The 16079-nt window shown below is 36.4% G+C and overlaps 1 protein-coding gene across 2 annotated transcripts in view; it reads left to right on the top strand.

The window, feature by feature from the left end:
* FANCC (FA complementation group C) overlaps positions 1-16079 on the top strand; it is a 256980-nt gene that overhangs the window by 124555 nt on the left and 116346 nt on the right. The window lies entirely within an intron of this gene.

The following is a 16079-nucleotide window of genomic DNA, read 5'->3' as shown; positions in this document are numbered from 1 at the left end:
CTACTTACCCTGTTTTCCCGAAAATAAGACCTAGCCGGACAATCAGCTCTAATGCATTTCTTGGAGCAAAAATTAATATAAGACCTAGTATATATCACATCATATCATATCATATATCATATCATATATTAAAGACCCAGTCTTATTTTACTATAAGTAAAATAATTTTACTATAAGTTATTTTTACTATAAAATTATTTTACTATAAGTAAAATAATTTTACCAATAGTAAAATAAGACCGGGTCATATATTAATTTTTGCTCCAAAAGACACATTAGAGCTAATTGTCCAGCTAGGTCTTATTTTGAGGGAAACACAGTGCATCCCACATTCTGTCCATATCTGGCCTCTACCAATATTCCCTGTCTCTGAATTCGTATGCCCACTAAAGATCAACAGCACTCTAGATCTTGAGTGATGGGGTACAATATTCCAACGAAGTCTCCGTGCCTGGATCCTGTTGTCCACCAAATATTCTGTCCTGTCTCCTCCACGAACACCCTGTTCAATGCCCTCTGCTGTTTTCCATGACCTCAGAACACAATGGTTAAATGCTCAAGCCTTGCTTTGAACAAGTCATAAAACACTGCTTCTCTTCTCTCATCTAAAATGGGGCTAATAATTTTTTCTTATAGCATTATTATTAAGATAATGTTGAGTGCTTACCACTATTATTTGCATCAGTGTCTATAAAATATTACCTAGGATGTCAATAACAGCTCCTTTGCAGAGTATCCAAAAGGTGTTGCTTCATTTATTTTTGTATTCCTTTATTTTTTTTGGCAAACATTTATTCACTGCTGACATGTGCAGGTACTCTCTTGGGTGTTGGTAAATATAATTTTGTTTATTTAGTCAACAAATATTGGTACCTATCATGAGCCCAAGGACTACTGTAGACTCAGACGATAAATGAACAGTGAATTAAACAGACAAAAAAAGAGACAGTTGTTTTATGTCTTTGTCTAGTAAGTACAAAGCATGTGATTCCTTAGGGTGGGTCTGGAGATTTTTTTATTGTTCCTTCTTTTGAATGAGCCATGTTTCCCTTTTTCTTTTTACGCCTCTTTATATTTGTTGAAAATTTGTCACTTTAAAAGCAGCCACTTCTCTCAGTCTTTACAGATTTGCTCTGTGTTGGGTGATACTGTTATTAGTTAGCTTGTCATGAAGGCTTAAGATCTTCTCATGCCTTTTCTGAGTGCATTTTTCATGGGCCTGTATGTTTACTTTTTTCAATTCGTAAATATACACAGCTCCTTTAAGATGTCTTGATTTTCCTAGGAATTTCCCTGTCACTTTTTCACAGGGCCTTGCATGTTCTACTGTGTTTTTCTGCTGTAATCTTATCCCCAGGCATCTACAGGTCTTCAGTTTCCTGTAGTTTGCACACAGTGCAGCACTCACCACTGTCTTCTGCCGTTTCCCACCTGAAATCCAGGCTGTGCCACCATTCACAACAGAGTTCCAAATGAGGCAATACAGAAATCAGTTCCTGAGGCAACCCACAGACTTGCCAGAATATTACAAATAAGGTTCACTTCTTTCCTACTGTCATAAGCGAGGATACTAAAAATTGGGCCACTTCCTTCTGAGCTTCACTAGGGAGAGGGTGGGGCAAGTGCACGCAACAGTGCCATGAAATTTCCTGCTATTTTGAGGTGTTGCTTTTTCTTAATTGGCTGTTTCCCCGAAAATAAGACCTAACCGGAAAATAAGCCCTAGCATGATTTTTCAGGAGGACATCCCCTGAACATAAGCCCTAATGTGTCTTTTCTAGCACAACTTAATATAAGACCCGGTCCTATTTTTGGGGAAACACGGTAGTTGCTGCAGATCTTTGCTTTTCAGAGCTACCACAAAACTGTTTTAGTCAGTCTGTAGTTGTTTACTTGATATTTCCATGGGGCAGGGGATGAGGGCTTAGAATTTACTAGTCTGTCATTTTGCTGACATTACTCTGTCAAATGTTGAATATTTTAAAATGCTATTTATGCATCTATTGAGATGATCATATGATTTTTCTCCTTTGTACTACTATTGCTAGCATAGCAAGTTTCATTAATTGATTTTAGATTGTTAAACCCACCTGTCATTACTAGGATAAACCCCAGGTAGTGACATAGTGCAATTCTTTTAAGGTATTGCTGCTTTCTACTTGCTAAAATTTTGAAGGAATTTTGCATCTACATTCGTGAGGAATATTGATCAAGTTTTTTTTATGTCTGTTGGTTTTGACATCTTCTAAGTTTATGTAAGAATAGTGTTTTTTTCCTTAAATTTTGATTAATATCACTACTGAAACTATCTGTTCTTGAAATTTTCTTTGTGGGAAATTTTTAAATTATGGGTTCATTTTCTTGAATGGGTAAATTTTATTAAGGGTCTTTGTGAGTCAGTTTTTGTAAATTTTGTCTTTTAAGGAATTTACTCATTCCATCTTTACTGATATAACATTTCTTTATAATGCTTTTAATATCTGTAAGATATGTAGTGAGGTTTTCATTTTTGACATTAGAACTGGTATCTTCTTCCATTTTTTTCCCCATGAATGAGTTATAGAGTTTAACACACTTACTGCATTTTTGTTTTCCTTTTTAAGAACCGGGTTTTGGCCTCATTGATTTTTATCTTCTGTTTGTGCATTTTTCTATTTGTTTTGTTTCTGTTCTTGTATTTATTATTTCTTTTCTTCTGCTTACTTTAGATTTAGTTGAATATTTATTTCCTAGCTCTTAAACTGGAACTTAAATGCTTGATCTGAGACCTTTCTTTATTATAACATAAAACTTAAAGCTATAAATTTTCCTCCAATCACTGCATTAGTTGTTTCTCTTGAATTTTGATACATTATTTTTTCATTTCCTCAAAGTATTTCCTAATTTTTCCTTGTAACTTTTTCTATAACTCATTGATTATTTAGAAATGTATTGTTTAGTGTCCAAATATGTGAGGATTTCCCAGATAGCTTTCTGTTAATGTCAGAGTAAATATTTATGTTATTTCAATCCTTTTCAGTTCTCTGAGACTTGTTTTATGGCCCTGAATTTGGTCTGTCTTGGTGACTGTTTCGTGTAAAGTTGAAAATAACATTGGATGGGGTATTCTCTAGATATCAATTGGACCATCATAGTGATTGTTAGTTGTTGAAGTCTGTGAGGGATCTGAGATTGTTTCTTCCTTACAAACTAACAGGTTAGTCTGTCACTGTTTTATGTCTGCTGGCAGAAGACATGGACCTCCTGAGTCAAAGACAAAGGGCTTTATTACTCACAGCACAACAAACTTTGGTATTTGTATCTATTCCCTATATCCCCCATGTCCCATGCGGGAATTGCAAAGAGTCCTGGGTAAATACTAGTCATATATGGGTTTGCATCACAGTTGAAGAACCTTCCTCAAGTACTTCCGTATTATAGAAGTACTCAGACATTCTGTAATGAGCTGCAGACAAATTTCATTATTCTGAGGGACACATAGGAGGTGTGGTGAAAAACTACGGTGAATATTTAAATAAAAAAAGTTTATTACAGGAAAAAGACACATTGTCATTAATGCCTCTCAAAATACTCCCCCTCCCTTCAAACACACTTATCCCGTTGTTCTTGCCACTTTTTTAAGCAGTTCCAGAACTTCTCTTTCATGAGTGTCTTTAGTTGTGCTTTTCTGGCTGCCTCAATGTCCTGAATTAATTCAAAACATTGATCTTTCATGGTCATTTTGACTTTGGGGAAGAGCCAGAAGTCGCACAGTGCCAGATCCAGTGAATAAGGTGGATGAGGACACACTGTAAAGTTTTTATTTGACAGAAACTGCCGTACCAGAAGCGATGTGTGACCCGGAGCCTTTCCATTGTGATCACCAATACGGTGAATGCTGCTGCCGAGCGCCATCCAGCGGAAAGGCAGGGATCTTCAATACTGGAGGCGGCATGTTGAACCTTAGTAACAGTGTGTGACGAGTTTCAACTTGTTCTGTGCAGTCAGTCGTGTGTGAGCTACGGTTGAGAGAAGGTGTGTTTCAAAGTGTGCCATAAATCATCCTCCATCATGACCACGCTCTGTATTACACACTGCTTCTGTTGTACGGCAATTTCTGTCAAATAAAAACATTATGGTCTGTCCTCATCCACCTTATTCACTGGATCTGGCACCATGCGACTTCTGGCTCTTCCCCAAAGTCAAAACGATTCAGGACATCGAGGCAGCTACGACAGCACAACTAAAGATAGTCACGGGAGAGGACTTCTAGAACTGCTTCAGAAAGTGGCAAGAAAGATGGGTTAAGTGTATTCGGAAGTGAGGGGGAGTATTTTGAGGTGGATTAATGACAGTGTGTCTTTTAATGTAATACATTGTTTTTATTTAAACGTTCACTGGATTGTTTGATCACACTTCATGTTATATTGGACAGTAAACAAGCCTACCTGCCCTTTGTTTTTGATTGAGACCTTTACCTCACTCTTCCGAAGCTGTTTGCTATAGAAACATCCTTGAAAAGATATTCTAGCACAAAGGCAGTCAATGTCTCTGCTCACAAAACCTACAGAAATGTGAGATTCCTGGAGATTGACTCCCTATAATAGTATTGTACAAGTCTGCTACAGCCTTACTGATTTTGTTTTCTATGTTACTAAGAGATTATGTTAAACTCTCCAATTACAATTGTGAGTTACCTATTCTGTTTCAGTTCTATCATTTTTTGTTCCATTTATTTTGAAGCTTTGTTAGGAGCAAGCATCTTTAGAATTGTTATATCTTTTTGATGAATCAACCCTTTTATTAATGAAATGTCTGTTTCTTTTCTGGTAATACTTTTTGTTCTAAAATTTATTTTGTCTCATATTAAAAAGAAAAACAAAAGACACCTTAGCTTTTTTTTTATTAATGTGTGCATGGTATATCCTTTTCCATCCTTTTACTTTTAACCTATTTGTGTCTTTATATTTAAAGTGGGCTTCTTGTAGGTAGCATATAAATAGTTGGTTTTTGGTTTTTATCCATTCTGACAACTGCTGCCTTTTCATGGAGTATTTAAACATTTTGCTTAATGTAATTATTGGTGTGCTGAATTTAAATCTTTTGTACCAGTTGCTATTGCTAAGTAACAAGCCATCCCAAAATTAGTGGCATAAAATAATAGTCATTTAAATCCTATTTTGGATTGTGTCAGCCAGAAACTCAGAAAGGACATGTCGAGGATGGCTTGCTCTGCTCCTTGTCAGGCCTCAGCTGGGAAAACTTGAATGCTGGACTGAATGTCTTGGGGCTGGAATCTTCTGAAGGCTTACTCCATTAGTGGTGGTAGTTGTTGCTGTCAGCTGGTACCTCCCCTGGGGCTACCAGCTGGAACCCATCTACACATGTCCTCTGCATGGGGCTTCTCAGTTTCTCACAGCATGGTGGCTGGGTTTCAAAAGAATGTCTTCAGGAGAACCAGGCAGAAGCTACCTACTTTTTGTAACTGACCCTTGGAAATCAGTGTCATTTTCACTGCACTCTTTTAGTAGGAGCAGTCACAAGCCCCCACCCAGATTCAAGAAGAAGACAGAAATTCCACCTGTGAATGTGAAAAGCATCAAAGGTTTTTAGGACCATATTTTAAGACTGCCATATCTAGCTAGCATTTTGTTTCTTGTCGTTAGTTTTTCATTTGTTCTTTGTTTTTCCTCTATATTCCTAACTTCTTAAAAAAATTATTTGCTATTTCACTTCATCTCCATTATTAGCTTAATAGCTAAACCTTTTTATTTTACCTTGTAATGGTTGTTCTAGCACAGCACTATGCAAGAGAAATTTGTGAGTTATAATTGTGTGCCCCGTATGTAAATTTAGTTTTCCAGTAGCCACATTAAAAAATTGAAAAGAGGTGAAAGTAAATATAAAAATATTTTTATTTAGCACAACAAAAATAAAAACAAAATATTTATTTCAATCTGTAGTCAGTGTAAAAAAAATTAGATATTTTATTATTTTTCTCTGTACTAAATATTTGAAATTCAGTGTTTAACTTGTATTTACAGCACATCTTAACCCAGACATGTCATGTTTCAAGTTCTCATTTGCCACATATGGCTATTGTATTGAGCAGCACAGCTCAATTTATGTTTATAATATTCACATTGTGTATCATATAGGAGTATATATTACTTGAAGGTATAGTATAGAATATATGAGTTCTGACAATTAAGTTTGCAAATTCATCCTAGAAAAAGTGCTACAGACCTCATTGCTGAATATCACTGCGGTCACCTTTGAAGTACTCCCCTTGGGAAGCTATGCACCGACCTCAGTGCCTGGTCCACCCTTCAAAGCAATTTTGGAGCTCTTTCTGGAATGGCCATCAGAGCTCTCGTTGTATTACCCTTGTTGTCCTGAATGTCATCAAAATGTCTTCCTTTCAATATTTCCTTTATCTTCGGGTAAAGAAAGAAGTCATTGGGGGCCAGATCAGGTGAGTAGGAAGGGTGTTCCCATACAGTTATTTGTTTACTGGCTAAAAACTCCCTCTCAGACAGTGCCGTGGGAGCCATGAATTGTTAGCGAAAAGTTCATGCAGCCTTTTCAGCACTTCCAAACTTGGTTAAGTGTGTGTCCAGTTGGTACAAATTCATAATGAGTAATTCCTCACATGTCAAAAAAGGTTAGCATCATCGTTGCAACAAGTTCACCCGTAAACTTAAGTCAGACCTTATGCATGTGTCATATTAGAACCTTACAGCAATTTACATGCATTTTCTTCTCCCAGCTTTTTTTATATTGTTGTGGTGCATTTTCTAAAAATTTTATAACCGCACAATTATGTTATTAATTTTACTTAGTCATTTTTTAAAACAAAATTGAAGAGGAAAAAGTCTTTTATATTTATCACATATTTGCCATTGTCAACACTCTTCATATCTTTGTATAGATGCGCATTCCCACTTGATGTCGTTTTCCTTCCTCTTGAACTATTTTAATGTTACTTGGCATACATGTCTGCTGTTGAGTATTCGCTCAGCTTTTGATTTTCTGAAGGGCCTCATTTCATCTTCATTGTTGAATTACATTTTCAGCGGATATAGAACTCTATTTTGACAGGTTGTTTGTTCCTTAGTATTTTAAAGATACAATTCCATTGGTTTCTGTCTTGCGTGGTTTCTGAGAAGGCTGCTGACATCCTTTTCTTTGTTTATCTGTGTCTTTTCTACCCTAGTTGCTTTTAAGATGTTTTTTCTTTATCACAGATTACCAGACAATTGATTATGATAGTGTGGTCATAGTGTGGTTTTCTTTCTGTTCATCCTAGTTGGGATTTTTTGAGTTTCCTGTATTTGCATTTATAGTTTTCATCAAATTTGGAAAAAATTCAGCCATCGTTTCTATAAATACTTTTTCTTTTCTTTTCTAGGACTCCAGTTACATTTATATTAACCTACTTGATACTTTCCCAAAGGTCGCTAAGATCTTTGTCCTATTTTCCTGTTTTCTCTCTCTACCTGCTTCATTTTAGATAGTTTCATTTTCTGTGTCTCTTAATTCAGTGGCCTTTCTTTTGTAATATTTAATCTGCTTTAATTATATTCAGTGTATTTTTCAGTTCAGATATTGTATTCCTTATCTCTAGAAATTCAATCTGGTTCTTTTTTTTTTTTTACTGTCTAGTTTTCTCCTTATTATATTCATGGTTTTCTTTAAATACTTGAAATATGTATAAATAGCTGCTTAAGGATCTTTATTTGCTAATTTCATTATTTCTGTCATTTTCAGCCCCTTTCTGATTTTTCTTTTTGGTAATGAGTCATACTTTGCTATTTCTACATGTAGCTCGTAACTTTTTATTTGATGTCAGATAGTGTGAACTTGACATTGTTGAATATTTTCATTATGTTGTCTTTTGTTTGAGTTTAGTTTTATCTTGGCAAACACTATGTTCCTTGAAGATTAAATCCACCTTTTCCACCTTTCCAGGCTTGTTTTTCTTTTTTTTCATTGCATCTTTTTTTTTTTTTTAATTTATTGGGGTGACAATTGTTAGTGAAATTACATAGATTTCAGGTGTACAATTCTGTATTACATCATCTATAAATCCCACTGTGTGCTCACCACCCAGAGTCAGTTCTCCTTCCATCATCATATATTTGATCCCCCTTACCCTCATCTCCCTCCTCCCCACCCCCCTTACCTTCTGGTAACCAGGCTTGTTTTTAAAATTTCTTGGGGTAGGTCTTTCTCCAGGACTTCCTTTGCCCTACCACTAAAATGTGACCCTTTTTGAGTCTCTACTGATTGCTGGAACACAAAATACCAAAGTCTCCCAATCTTGTGTAATCTTTGGAAATTGTTTACCTTATTGCTCCCTGGGTTGCTCTTTGTCTGCCCTGTGGAGTTTTACCCTACACACATATAGGTTATCATTCAACCAAAGACTCACAACCCCTCTGCCGATTTCTGGAGTTTTTTCTCTGTCTAGCTCCCTTCTTTGCCCTCAAATTCTAGCTGCCTTTGTCTTTCCAAATGCTAGTCTCCACTCTGCTTGACTGAGTGAGATTTCTGTGCTCTGCTTGCAGTGGCTCTCCCTGCTCCATGGTTCAGGAAGTGCATCCAGGCAGAAAGCAAGGCTGATAATAGGACTCACCTCTTTGGTTTTTCTACTTTCCAGGATCACAGTCTTGTGCTGCCTGTTATTAGGTGTCGGAAAACATTTTGTCTCGTTTTCTAGTTTTTTTGTAGCAAGAGGGTAAGTGCAATAGTTTGCTAGGATTAGAAGTCCTGAAGACAACTGGGTGCTTTAAAAACATTTGAATTAATAAGGCTTCAAAAAACTTCTAAGTTAGTTTTATAGATGAGCATATATATTAATATGCTACTTGATTTCTGTAAAACATTTTCAGGTTACAAAGTTCTATTATACCCTATCCTATTAGCATATAAATTGTAAGAGTTTACAGAATGTGCATGAAATGTTTTTTAAGAGTCTGTGTTCTGTAATAATTACTATTTGTTAAGATTGTCAAGTTTAAAATATTACTGTATCTAGATCAGATCTAACAAGAATTATATCAGTTTGAGACTGAGTATTGCAATGGTTACACATAGCTACTCCCCAGTACAACTGTCTGAATTCAGGTTCTAGGTCTACCACTCATAGGTGGGGATTACCTTGGGCAAGTCACATAACTTCTCAGAATTTCAATTTCCCATCTGCAAAGGTAAAATTATTTTTACCATCTCCTGGGATTGTTGGGAAGATTAAATGATTGTATGTGAGTGTGAGTGTGTGTGAGTGTGTGTGTGTGTATGGTTTTTAGAGCAGTGCTTGGTATTAGGTGTCCAATGTTATTGTGGTTGTCATATCAGGGAACTCAGTTACTGATTAGATTTACGTTTATTCCTCTACATCTCAATTTTTTAAAACCATTTTAATTGAAACATCCCTTGTTTTTTAACTGTGTAGATCATTATGCGATTTAAAGGATCATAACAAACACTCATATGTACTATCCCAGCATTAGCAATATTCTCTCTTATCTTGAATTTTCTATTTATTGTTTGTTGTCTTTCTTTTTTAAAAAAAAATGACTACATATTGATTTAGTCATAAGCAATATATATAATTTTTCATGTTTTTTTGAATTTCATATAAATATAATAACATGTATTCTGCTCCTTGTTTGTTTTGCTCAATTTGTTTTTGACGTTTATCTATGTTGGTACATGTAGCTATAGTGCATTCATTTTTGCTACTGTGAAATATTTTTCTTATTTCTAGGTTTTTGCTGTTACACAAAAGTGTGATGGCTCTGAATGTTTCCTTCCATGTCTCCTGGTTTCATGTGCTAGAGGTTCTTTTGGTAGATGTCTAGAAACAGAAATTTCAGGTTATAACCCAGCAGGCCACCTGCAGGAACAAACCAGAGTGGAAGTGAGCTGTTGCCGCAGGCCAGGCAGGGACTAAAGGGGCTTGAACTAGAATGGTTACCAAGCAGATATATTTCAGATGTTTATAAATGTAATCAACAGGTGTTGGTGTTATATCTCATACAAAGGAGGTGGCAGAGTAAGTAAGAAGGACCATCAAGGATGACCCCCCCCCAGGAATTTAAATGGAGGTACTGTTTACTGAAATGGGGACTGCTCCCAAAAGCTGTGACATTTCATTTTGTTTGGCATATAAATTGTGATCTTTTTCCCTCCAAAGATCACTGCATGTAAATTAATATGGAGAAAAGACCTTAATGATATCATGCCTTACCTATCTGAAGCTTAGCTACCTAACAACCTCTACCAAGATAGCTCAGAACTGGACATAATTAAAAAAAAAAAAAAGTCCAAATCTGAGTACATTACTAAGGGAGCCTCCTGAATTCTTATTCAGTGTCATTACATATAATTGTAAACCATTTAGTTATTTATGTTTACAGCATTTCTAAAGCAACATCCTGGAAAGAGAATAGGGCATTTTACAGAGCTAGTAAGATAGTAGAACTGTTTTTTAAAAAAGAAATACTCATATGCCAAGGGACATGGCAAATGATATGAAGTCTGAAACTCTGGATTTGAATATCGGCCCCGCTACTGATAAGCTGTGTATGAGTTTCCTATTGCTCCTTTTGAACAAATTATCACAAATGTAGTGGCTTAAACAATACAACACTTTTATCCTGCCATTCTGGAATTCAGAAGTCCAAATGGATCTCACTGGGCCAAAATCAGGTGTTGGCATAGCTGCGTTCCATTTAGAGGTTCCAAGGGAGAATCTGTTTTCTTGCCCTTTCTGGCTTCTAGAAGCCACCCTCGTTCTTTGGCCCCTTCCTCCATCTTCAGAGTCAACAAGTCCTTCTTAGACTGGCATCTCTCTGCTCTCCCTCTTTTGCCTCCTATTTCTATTTTTAAGGACCCTTATGATTACACTGAGCCCATGTGGATAATCTAGAATGATCTCCTTACCTTAAAATCAGCTGATTAGCACTTTAATTCCATCTTCAACCTTAATTCCCTTTTACTGTGTAAAATAACGTATTTACAGGCTCCAGGGACTAGGACGTGTGCACACACAGTTACAACTAACACTTGATGCTCACATTTCAGTCACATGGGCAACTTTCTTGTTTACAAAACAGTAATCGTAATAATGATATCACCCACCTCCATCTTTAGGAGGACTTTAAAAAATACAAACAATTTGCAAATGTTGCAGGTATTATTTTTGTTACAATTTATAGTGAAGCCAGAATATGATATAGGAGGACATTTAAAGTCTCATAATCCACTTTAATCTGTTATCTGTGTATCCATAAATCAGGTACTTTAAAATCCAGGAGGTGTGTGTGAGTGAATTTTAGCACATTTTGTGTAATGTGTATAAATGAGATACTTAAAGTATGTATTACACAGGTTCTAATCCCCATTTCATTTCTCAAGCTGACTACTAGAGATAGTAACTTTATGGTCCCAGCACCTGTGGCTCCATTGAAAACTCCTTAAACTTGAAATTGTATTAGATTTATTTAAAAAAAAGAAAGAAAAGAAAATGGCCTTCATATAAGATGGCAGTGATATAATAAAACATATATGTGGGTGACTCATCTCTTTAAGGGTTTATGGATTAGCAGAAGTAGTATATATACACAATGCAATACTATTCTGCCATAAGAAAAGATGAAAGAGTGCCATTTGCGACAACATGAATGGATCTTGAGATTATAATGCTAAGGGAAATAAGTCAGACAAAAAAAGTAGAGCCATATGATTTCACTGATTTGTGGTATATAAAACTGAAAACAACAAAAGAAAGAGACAAACAAATGAAGAAACAAAAACTCATAGACACAGACAATAGTTTAGTGGTTACCAGAAGGTAAGGGGGTGGGGGGAGGGAGATGAGGGTAAGGGGGATCAAATATATGGGGATGGAAGGAGAACTGACTCTGGGTGGTGATCACACAATGGGATTTATAGATGATGTAATACAGAATTGTACACCTGAAATCTATGTAATTTCACTAACAATTGTCACCCCAATAAACTTTAAAAAAAGAAGAATTTAATATTTTCCTGCCCCTTACCCTCTCCCTGAAAAGTGTATTAGGAGATGGAGATTAAGGCCCACACCAAAATATTGTAGTCAGTGCCACTTTGCCATACTCATAAACGTAGTCTAGCCTGTATGAGTAAAATTGAAAAATGAAAAAAAAGGAACTCTCAAACAACCGGAGGCCTTTAACTCAAATGTATAACTTTATCACCTAAAATAGAGAGGGTGCCCAAAAAATGTATAGACATTTTAAGAAAGGAAAAAACGGTATTGAAATTGTAATAATGTATACCAGTAACAAAAGATGTACAAGGTATGTGTATACATTTTTTTGGCATCCCTGGTATATATATTTATTCTTTCAATTTCTCTTTCCTTGGAAAAAAGTAAAATTTTTTAAATTAAGCCTCTGAACAGAATCTGCTTTATGGCTGTAAGATGAATTCATGGCTCACACAGCTTTGTGTCCGTCTTGTCACAGGGACATTTTGGCATAGGGAAGGTATATAATGAGATAGGTCGGGGTGGGTTGTGGGAAGGTTGTAACACTGTGATGAGGAGGGAACGAAGGGAGACACACACACACACACATTCACACATCGGGATTGTCCCCTCTCTCTACCCCATCACTGAGTAGTGGAGCTGCCTGAAGTTCGTCGGAGCACACGCCCAAGGGAGATGGGAAACGTTAAGTCTCCTGGAGGCCAGCACAGTTCAAAGTTGGTTTTTTCAGTCTCGGTCTTGTGGTTTTGGGGATTTTATGGCTTTTTGAGGTATGTTTGGGAAAGAAGGATCCTCATTCCTTGCTTAACCTGAGCAAATAATCTTCAAGGACTTTGATCACTGGAAAGAGGGAAATGAGACTGTCATCTGCCCTCCAGATGAAAGAGTCTTCTTGGCAGGAGCCTTACAGAGATGGGTCACGATTTTGGGGTTGTTTTGATTTTATGCTTCTAGAAAGAATCTTTTTAAAAATTCTTATGGTTGTTTGTTTTTTTTATTATTCTTTTTGGTTTCTTCCCTTTTTGGTGATGGAAGCCATGGCCAGCTGTCTGTGTGAACTCGCTCACGTACCCCTCCCAAGGCAGGGCCTCTGATGTAGATAGACGGCCTAGGTGGCGGGTTGCAGGTCTTCCTTACTTGTCTTTGGGCCCAGCCTGCCTGCCAATTTCTGGTTGAGCTGACTTGTCCTTTTTAAAACAGACTTCAAAAAGAAAAAGTCCTTTATGTTATCTTGGCTCCTACAGAGGAGACCTGCTATGCCGTGGTAGCAGCTTCCCGGTTGGGGTGGGTCGGGGCCGGGGGGTTGGGCGGCCGGGAAGTTGCTGAGCTGGGATTTGGCTGAGCCCCCGGTCATTTAGTTCACATCCTCTCTGAGTGCCTGCTCCGGTGTCCTGAAGACACTCACACACCACCTGGGACAGAGCTTCCTGAAAAGTATGTCTCTAAAGCCACATTCTGTTGTGAACAAAATTAGGATGGAAAGCAAATTGGATTAAAAAAAATAAAGTTTAGGGGTAAAGAGACCTGCAGAATTTTACAACTGCTGTATTCCTTGGTGTCCTCCTGTGTATTTAATCACTGGACAGATGTAAGGGTGAATTTTCCTTGGAATATGTTTAACCTACATCTCAGCTACTTTATTAAGAGGTTTAACTTGGTCTGTATATCTCCTTTAAGAGAACTGAAAGGGAATTTGGAGTGGCATATCTGTTTTCATTGTAGCATTAGATGTATGGTAAGTTAAACCATTTTTTTGTGAAAGTTGAAAGTGTAATATTAAAAGTATCCAGTTTTCTAGCCATTTGTGCACATTAAAAATAACTCGCTATTCATGTTCAGTGGTTTTCTTGTTAGACAATGTAGGGGACTTGCCACAACACATGCAACAGATTATAAAAAGACTGCAAATGTAATAATTACAACATGGCGCAGACCGCGCTGGCAGATACTGGAGTACAGCACTCTCTTTAATCACGGTGCTTCCCATAGTGTGGGTGGTCACGGTCCGCAGACATTTCAGGCAGTTCGAGAGGGACTGTGAATCAGAGCACAAGTAAACAGCATTCCACAGGCTTTTCAGGATTTTCATTTTAAGAAAGTGTAGCATTTCTTTTAGGTTGCTTTCCCCCCTTCTCTCCTCCTTTTCCAGCCTCCTCCTTTACATTTTAGTTGTTTAGATTCTTTGCTTTTATCAGATGAAATCTTACTGCACATGCTTTTGCTTTCTTTTTCCAGCTTTTTTTTTTTTTTGCAATAAAATGTAATATGTTTAACATTTCAAAAGTCCATTTCACCACAAAAGGCAAAATTGACTAGTAGGATATTGTGATCATTAGAAGTTAGCAACTTCTCTTAGTAAGCCTTGATAAAATAAATTTAATCAATATATTTCCTCATTTCGTTTTGTAAAATGTTTAACTTCTGCCCCTAATTGGTTCCTTTGATGTTTATTTGATTGAATGAAAATTTGAATCATTTGTGAAGTTTCCTCTGCTCTCATTCAAAAATATTGTCCTTACTAGCCTATTTTGTTCTTTAGTATTCTGTTTTTCCTTTTTATAAGTTTTTATTGTCCTAGTCTTTAATGTTTATGAGTTTGGATGAAAGAAGCAAGTGATGGAAATGTGAAGTTACTAGTTTTTGTCCATTAGTAAGAATTATAGAGTTTATTAAAGCTCTTGGTCAATTTCTCTGGGGGGAGTTATTTTAAATGATAAATGTAGACAAATGGTGGTATATTATCTCAAGCTTTAACATTTTCTCCCTGAAAGAGTGATTTTTAAAAGAAGACTTAGAAAAATACAGATTTGTTAGTAAAAGAACAGTTAATATTACAAATGTGTAATATCACCCCTTTCTTACCCCTTTTGATTTCCTTGAAGGAATACTGCCTTATTACTTAAAATTACAGACAGGCTCTTCCTAGTCTTAATATGTAAAATTATAGTCAGAGTGTTCCTCGTCATCATTTTTAAAAATAAAACATGACATTTTAGTTGATATTTTATATTATATATAATTAATATAAAGATATGTAAAAGAAGAAAACAGTTTGCAAACTTGTATATCATAATCAAGTCATAGTATCCTTGTACTTTTTTCCCATAAGCTGATAAAAAATGAATTGCCTACAATTATAATTTATGACATTGTCAAAACCAGCTTAAAGAGAATGTAGAGTGATTATACATTTTAGAAGGAATAACTTCCTTTTAAAAATCATACCTGTAAAAAATCCAGTGCTATATATAGATTTTTGAAGAATTTTACTGTTGTTCATGAAAGCGTTTAAAAAATACTTTAGTCATTTTCATTTATGATAAAGCTAATCTAATTCTCTGTTCTGATGCTGCTTGCCAAGCTTTAGATCACAACGGCTTAATTTAAGAAAAAAATTGCTGGCTAATCCCCTTTGGTATTTTGAAGCTATTTTGGGCACCCTTTGTTCTATGGTACGTTACAGTCTGTTTATGGGGAGCCCTCGGGTGTTTGATGTGGGACCCTCTGGCAGAGGGGATTGGAACTTAAGAGTCTGGGTGCAACTGGGACAAGTTAAGGATGCTGAATTTAACTTTCTTTTGGGATTGTCTTTCATCTATAAATTGAAGGATTACATTTAATTTTAAATGGACTAGGGGTGAGGCAGGTTGGTTTTGGCTTTAGAAATTACCATTTGGAGTTTAGTAACCATATCAAAAGCAGGGATGTTGACATTTTAAGTTTTAATATTACTGGTTAACATATACTTATGACTGAGCATTTAGGCCCCCTTTCCTGAGCTTCCTGATGGGTCTCAGAATTTGCCTTAAGACACCAGAGTAAACCCTCATGCACAGAAAACACTCCTTAGAGTCCTGAATGCCTCATTTCAGGCTCATTTTGTGGTTCCCACAGAGTGGGCTGTATGAGGTTCAGCAAGTTTTATTCACAGACATGCTTTCAAAACATTCCCCCAGTTACCAATATCTAATTAAGCTGATAATGTCGTCATGACAGGGAGTCATGGGTCTTTATAGATGTAGCCCCTTGAACTCCTTTCATAAAAAGATACCTAGCAGTA

The sequence above is a fragment of the Rhinolophus hipposideros genome (assembly GCF_964194185.1).
Source record: "Rhinolophus hipposideros genome assembly, chromosome: 11".
NCBI classification, from domain to species: Eukaryota; Metazoa; Chordata; class Mammalia; order Chiroptera; family Rhinolophidae; genus Rhinolophus; species Rhinolophus hipposideros.
Note: the sequence above shows the minus strand (reverse complement) of the source record. Positions and strands in the feature narration are given on the sequence as shown.